The following is an 8337-nucleotide window of genomic DNA, read 5'->3' as shown; positions in this document are numbered from 1 at the left end:
GGAATATGTGTGTACTACAACTTAACTCGAGGTTTTTTTCTCTCACCAAAAGTCTTGATTAATTTTTATATTATTGTTTAAATCAAATCATCTTTTGGTTATTCATGCAACATATATATATTTTCAAGGAAATTATAGATTTAGTCCACTTATTTTATACCTAGTTCAATTTTGTCCACAATCTTTTTAAGTTTTGTTTTGGTCCACTAATTGTTCTACTTGTTCAATAAAGGTCCAGATTTATTTTCTCAAATTTAGTCTGCCTTTTACCCTATCATATCTCACCCAAATTTAGCAAACATATATTTGTTTAAAAGCTATGCATCTTTTCCTTACAACCATATAAAGATAATTCAAATTGGAGTTCTAAAACTCAAGATAATTAACCCCAAAGTAGGGTACCCGAAACTGCCAATTTTTCAAATTTGATCCAATCTCAATTCTGTTAGATTCTAATACTCCAAATTGTTTCCTATAACTAAGAAATTATGAAATATAACTTATATTTCAATTATAATTGAAGAAAACACAACCCAAAAGATTTAAAGTCACAAATCTGGACCTTTATTGAACAAGTGAAACAATTAGTGGACCAAAACAGAACTTAAAAAAAATCATGAACCAAAATTGAATTAGGTATAAAATAAGTAGACCAAATCTGTAATTTCCTCATATATTTTCTGTTCTTGTATAAGTATTAATTGGATGATTGGTTGATTCGGTTTCTTATCATGCCAAATTATTTTATTCTATGATTTCAATATATATTGCTTAAATTAGTGTTGAATATAATTTATTTATTCTGTTTAATTCTCCATTATTTTATCAGTTTAATTTTTGAACCTGAAGTTCTAGATTAATGTTATAACAAACCTGAGGTTTTGTATTATTGCGAACATATTATTAAGAACCTAAAGTTCCATAATTATCTTTCATGAGTTCTAAATATCTCATTTTCTTTATGTAGAAAATGACGAACTTGACCAAATGAGAATTTGTTGAACTCGACATCTCTGGAAAGAACTATTTGTCCTGGGTCCTTGATGCTGAGATCGATCTTGAATCCATGAATCTTGGTAACACAATCCAAGAAGGCAATAAAGCGTCCCCGCAAAACCTTGCCAAAGCCTTGATCTTTCTTCGCCATCATATTCATGAAGGGCTGAAGAGTGAGTATCTCACTGTCAACGATCCGCTGACTCTCTGGGATAATCTGAAAGAGAGATATGATCACCAGAAAACTATGATCCTCCCTAAGGCACGCCATGAAACTGGATGCATTTGCGTCTACAAGGTTTCAAGACAGTTTCTGAATACAATTCTGCACTTTTTCGAATCAGTTCTCAACTCAAATTATGTGGTGAGAAAATGACTGATGCAGAACTGTTGGAGAAAACTTTCACCACTTTCCATGCTTCAAATGTGCTCTTGCAGCAACAATACCGTGAGCGTGGGTTCAAGAAGTACTCTGAACTGATCTCTTGTCTTCTCCTTGCTAAGCAAAACAATGAGCTCCTGATGAGGAACCACCAATCCCGTCCAACTGGGACGGCAGCATTCCCTGAAGTGAATGCTACTTCATCTCGTAGCCGTGGTCGTGGTTGTGGCTATGGGCGTGGTCAATGACAAGGAAGTGGTAATAGGCGCCGTAATGGTCAAGGTGGTTGCAATAATAACTTGGGTCTAAAAAATGCATAAGCATTACATACCCACCAGAAGTGGAACAAGCAAGACAAAGGGAAAGGTGAAATGTACAAAGCCCCTAAAGGTTCTGAGGGTGCCTGCCACAGGTGTAGTGGAACTGGACATTGAGCGTGTGCTTGTCGCACGCCCAAGCACTTGGTAGACCTTTACCTAGCCTTTTTAAAAGGGAAGGTTGAAGTCAATTATGTTGACCAAGTTCATGACCCAATGGACACTTCGGACCCGGTGGACATAAGTCATCTTGATGTCTCTGATTTCTTTGCTGACACCGATGCAAAGTCTTTTGATGCTATGATTGGTGGTTGGGTTGTCCATCCCAATTAATTTGTTGTTTATTTAATCAGTTTAATGCTTTCCTTAGGATTAGTTTCAAATTTGCATATGTTACTTTTATTTAGTTATTTTCAAGTTTGCACTTGTAAAAATAATTTTTCTTATCAAATAAAATGTCGTAGAAAGTAATTATTTTCATTTATTTTATTGAAAGGCATTAAAAATGGACTGCGGTGGTCAAAATCATGGTGAAGATATTTGTCTTGTAGACAATGCAGCTACGCACACTATACTTTGAGATAGGAAGTATTTTTCCAATATAGCATTAACAAAAGATAGGTTAACCACTATATCCGGAAGAGCCCACATTACGTTACTCAATGGAACTCAACTGTCCATTAGCAATGCTCTATACTCAAGCAGATCCAGAAGAAATCTTCTTAGTTTTAAAGATATTCATTTGCATGGATATCACATTGAAACCACAACTGAGCATAATGCTGAATATATTTGCATTACATCCAATATTTACAGCCAGAAGCGTATATTGGAGAAACTCCCTGCTTTCTCATCTAGGTTGTATAATACAACTATAAAATTTATTGAGGCGCATGGCGCCCATGCTGTCATGAACCTGAAGTTCATTGACCCAAATATTTTCATGCTTTGGCATGACCAGTTGGGTCATCCTGGATCCACTATGATGTGTAGGATTATTTCAAATTCTTGTGGGCATCCATTAACGACTCAACATCTGATTGGATCTAACAAAAATCTTTGCACAGCTTGTTCACAAGGAAAGTTTGTTATCAGACCATCTCTCTTAAAGCTTGATATAGAATCTCCATCATTTCTGCAAAGAATTCAAAGGGACATTTGTGGGCCCATTCAACCATCATGTGGTCCATTTCATTATTTTATGGTTCTAGTTGACGCATCCAGTAGATGGTCACATGTTTGCCTCTTGTCAACTCGTAATTTGCATTTTCTAGGCTATTGGCTCAGATAATTAAATTACGAGCTCAGTTTCCAGATAATCTTATCAAGTCGATCCAACTTGACAATGCTGGTGAATATTCGTCCCAAGTCTTTAATGACTGTTGCATGTCGATTGGCATTGACGTTGAACATCATGTTCCTCATGTCCATACCCAAAATGGTTTAACAAAAGCTTTTATCAAGCACCTTCAATTGATTGCTCGAACTTTGCTTATGCAATCAAAGTTTCCAGTTTATGCATGGGGACATGCTATTTTACATGCTGGGTCATTAGTTCGACTAAGACCGATGAATGATTATAAATACTCCCCTTTACAAGTAGCACTTGGGAGCCAGCCAAATATTTCACATTTATGGACTTTTGGGTGTGTCGTATATGTACCCATTGCACCTCCACAACACACTAAAATGGGTCATCAACAGAGGATGGGGATATATATTGGTTTTGATTCATTCTCTATCATTAGATATCTCGAACCCTTAACGGGTGATATCTTTACCGCACGTTTTGTGGATTATCACTTTGATGAGACAGTATTCCCGCCGTTAGGGGGAGAGAAGACCACCGTTCCTGAAGAACGGCGTGAATTATCGTGGAATGTATCTACTATATCTCATCTTGATCCTCGTTCTATGCAATGTGAAAATAAAGTACAACAGATAGTTGATCTTCAAAAGATTGCTAATCAAATGCCAGATGTATTTACAGATATAGCAAAAGTGACAAAATCACATATACCAGCTATGAATACACCTACAAGGATTGATGTCCTAGTTGGACAATCAAATGTGCCAAAAAATGATTATTCTGCTGCATGCCTAAAGCATGGCAGACCAATAGGTTCAAAAGATACAGTTCCCCAAAAGAGAAAATTAAAAGTAAATTCCAGCGAAAATGGCGAACCCACACTTAATGATTGTTCAATCTTAGAACAAGAAATGGTCCATAATGAGACCCAAGACCTAGAAGAGGCATAGGTACCTAACAATAAAGAGATTTCTATAAATTTTGCATGCAATGATGAATTGTGGAATCGCGATGAAATGATCATTAATGATATATTTTCATTCGCAGTAGCTACTGAGATCATTAAAGCTGATGATAATCTTGAACCTAGATCTGTTGATGATTGCAGACATAGGCATGATTGGCCTAAATGGAAAGATGCAATTTAGGCTAAGTTGAACTATTTAGAAAAATGTGGCGTATTTGGACCTGTAGTCCAAACACCACACAATGTGAACCCTGTAGGTTACAAGTGGGTGTTTACGAGAAAGCGTAATGAGAAAAATGAGATTGCAAGATATAAAGCATGACTCGTTGCACAAGGTTTTTCTCAAAGGCCAAGAATTGACTTTGATGAAACATACTCTCCTGTTATGGATGCAATCACATTCAGAAATTTGATAAGTTTGGTAGTTTCAGAAAAACTCGACATGCAACTTATGGATGTTGTTACTGCAAACTTACACGGAGATTTGGATGCTGATATTTATATGAAAGTCCCAGAATGACTCAAATTGCCTGAAGCAATTAAAACAAAACCACGAAATATGTACTCGATCAAATTGAGACGATCACTATATGGGTTAAAACAATCTGAACGAATGTGGTACAATCGTCTTAGTGAATATTTGATAAGAGAAGGGTATATCAATGACCCTATATGCCCATGTGTGTTCATAAAGAAGTCAAATTCTGGTTTTGCCATAGTGGCAATTTATGTCGATGATATGAACTTAATTGGAACTCCTGAAGAGCTCATAAAAACTGCCGAATACTTAAAGGATGAACTCGAGATGAAAGGCCTTGGGAAAACCAAATATTGTCTCAGCCTGCAGATTGAGCATTGTGACAAAGGAATCCTTGTCCATCAATCAACATATATCGAAAAGGTATTGAAACGCTTTAATATGGATAAAGTTCATCCGTTGAGTACCCCAATGGTCGTTCGGTCTCTTGACACTGAGAAAGACCCATTTCGTCCTAAAGAAGATAATGAAAGGGTCCTTGGTCCAGAAGTACCATATCTCAGTGCAATAGGTGCTTTACTATATTTAGCACAATGTATAAGACCAGACATATCTTTTTTAGTAAACTTGTTAGCAACATATAGCTCCACTCCAACACATCGACATTAGAATGGTATTAAGCATATCTTATGCTATCTTCGTGGAACAACTGATATGGGCCTATTTTATTCTAGTGAATCCCTCAATGGCCCAAAGTTTGTTGGATATGCGGACTCTGGATATCTATCTGACCCGCACAAAGGTCGCTCCCAAACTGGATATGTATTTACTTGTGGAAATACTGCGATCTCATGGAGATCTACAAAACAAACATTGGTTGCTACATCTTCTAATCACTCAGAAATACTTGCCCTCCACGAAGCAAGTCGAGAATGTGTTTGGTTAAGATCAGTAATACAACATATCCATAGTACTTGTGATCTACCTCTAATAACAGATATTCCAACTATCATGTATGAGGATAATGCTGCTTGTATTGGTCAAATCAAAGGAGGATACATCAAAGATGATAGAACCAAGCACATTTCACCAAAATTCTTATACACGAATGAACTTGAGAAGAACCGGGAAATCGAAGTCAAACAGATCTGTTCTTGTGACAACCTTGCAGATCTCTTCACCAAAGCCTTACCAAAATGTTCATTTAGAAATTTGTACATGGTATTGGACTTCGTCGACTTTCTCAACTATCAAATTAATGGATGCAATCATCAGGGGGAGCATCCAAGTACATCGGACATATGTGCGTTGTACTCTTTTTCCTTCGACTATGTTTTTATCCCACAGGGTTTTTCCTAGCAAGGTTTTAATGAGACAACATAAGCACGTCCAACGCTATTTCAATGATCAAGACAAGGTTGTACTCTTTTTCCTTCGCTTAGGTTTTATCCCAATGGGTTTTCCTTGCAAGGTTTTAACGAGGCTGCTTATCATTGATTTGCGAACATCCAAGGGGGAGTGTTGCAGATAATGTGAAAGTCCTCATTACATACCACATTTCATGTATTTATCTCCATAGATAATCATATGATATTAGCTAGATAAATACTCATCCTATTTTCCTGTATTTATCTTAGTGATAATGTATTTATCATAAGAGTTATATCTGATGTAAGTGTTTATCACTTGAAGCCTATAAATAGAGGCTCTATGAAATGGAAAAAGACACACAGTTTTCCCATCTTTGCTTTCTAAATTCTTTTGTTTTACAACAAATTGGGGTTTTTTATTATTTTTTTAGAGAGTTTTTTATTTGTTAAATATCTCAATTCTATTAAACAGAGAATAATAATAATAATAAATTATATAGACAAGACATGTTTTTTTTATCTAATAATATTTGTATTTATATAGTTTATTGTTTTTTATAATAGCTGTGTTTCTTTTATTTGATTATAGGTTTGTTATCTATTTATTTTAAGCGCTTTATTGTTTATTGACTTTGGACATGTTTTTTTTTTTATTTGAGTTTTACAATTACATACTGTAAAACCTTATTGTTGTTATATAATAGGTTTATTGTATATACACTTAAACTATTATATAATTAATTATACGCTATTACTTTCTCACACTTTTTACTTATGCATATTATATCCCCAACATATCATATACTTATCGTAGAGACCTAAATTTATTACACTTATTTGTTTAATACATGCATTAATGATTCATTTAACATTTCTTAAAGTTTCATTTAAAAATTGTTTTGAAGCCAATATCTGTTGTATCTGTGGAAACAACCGATATCGATATTTTCGTCGATTTCCTTATTTTGGGGTCTCGATAATATCTCCACAGTCGATATTTTGAACCTTGGTAACAACCCGACCCCAAGTGTTCCTTTTAAATTTAAGTTTAAGTTATTTGCTAGATTTGATTTAAATTTCTTTAAGGGGATTTTTTTTTAGGATTTTAAGTAAAGGGTTAGGTTGACCCAATTTTGACTTTTTGATTTAATGGACGTTTTGTTTCAAGTTTGGGCTTGTTGGGAAGGTCTCGAGTTTATGAATGCGTAGATGCGAATGGTTTGTAGATCGGAGTTACGGTTTGAGAGTAATGGACGAACAAAGTTTGGGGGCAATTTAGACTTTTACATTCTAGATTTTTCTAGAAAGACGCAAACCCATTTTTTTTTAACTTTCAGATTTCTCTCTCTCTCTCTCTCTCTCTTTCTCTCTCCTCACCCATGCAAACCCCCCTAGCCTCTCTTTCTTCTCTCTTCCTCTTTCTTTTCTTTTCTTTCTTTTTCCTTCTTCTTTAATTTCTCTCCCGTGTTCTTCTCTGTCCGCAACAACTAGCCACCCCAGCCACTATCACTGACCACCAACGACCTCCCCTCAGGCTGGCCGACACCTCCCAGCCCTCCTCCTCGCCGAGCAGCCCTCCTGGCATGAAGAAACACGCTAAGAAACACCCCCAAACCGCAGGCCCTTCTCCTCCAATCTCCGGCCAGTTTTCACCACAAATCCTTGAGTGTTTTAGTGGATTTTTCTCCTTGAGGTATGGGCTTTCATTTCCCTTTGAGTTGGTTGTTTTATTTTGAGGGATTGTGGAAAATTGAAATTTGGGGATTTAGAACCCATTTCGGGTTTCTCTTGGAAATTTCAAAATTTGATGATGTTGTATGTAATTATGGACAATTCTCACTCCTAAGAACCTTTAATTGATGATTAGATTTAGACAATTGAAGCAATTTGGAGAAATTCATAGTTTTTGGGTATTTAGAAACTTGATTTTTGATGGTTTAAGGGCCATTTCGGGTTTGCCTTGAAATTTGGCTTTGGGGATTGTTCTTGGACAATTGTTGGACAATACCAACCCCTACGAACCCCAATTGAAGTTTAGAATTGAAAAGTTTGAGAAATTTGGAGAATTTGTGGTTCTTGAATTTTGTACCGCCACTTTGAGCGGCAACGGCAGTGGTTCTGACCACCCCACTGTTATTTCGATTATCTATCATCAATTTGAGTATCCTTACTGAGTTAGTTATCAATTTTGGATAGGTGGAGGCTACTCGGGTTGACAAAACTTCATTTGGGATCTAAATTAGACACTTTTTGGATAACGAAGCTACCCTCGGACAATTTTCTTGATTAAGGTAGGCCACGTGCAGGGTTCATTTGTTTTTAGGGTTGAATTTGAGATCTTAAGTGTTGTGGGTTGAGCTGAGAAGGTTTGGGAATAGGTTTTAGAGTGTCATAGTTTTAGAGAAAGCGATTTTTCTAACCTTTATGGAGAATGTGTTGGGTAGGACGTTGGGTTTTTTTTACAGACACTTTTAATTGTTGTTAGGTTGAGGCTAATTTTATTTTGGCTTTTTACCCA

At 36.0% G+C, this 8337-nt stretch overlaps 1 pseudogene; it reads left to right on the top strand.

Annotated features, from left to right (window-relative positions):
• The first annotated feature begins 970 nt into the window (after window positions 1–970).
• On the top strand, window positions 971–3954 carry LOC147283299 (uncharacterized; annotated as a pseudogene).
• Window positions 3955–8337: the final 4383 nt, after the last annotated feature.

This window comes from Dryas octopetala, chromosome 5, assembly GCF_963921425.1.
Source record: "Dryas octopetala chromosome 5, drDryOcto1.1, whole genome shotgun sequence".
In the NCBI taxonomy this organism is placed as follows: domain Eukaryota; kingdom Viridiplantae; phylum Streptophyta; class Magnoliopsida; order Rosales; family Rosaceae; genus Dryas; species Dryas octopetala.
The sequence above is the reverse complement of the archived record's forward strand: the minus strand, read 5'-3'. Positions and strand labels throughout refer to the sequence as shown.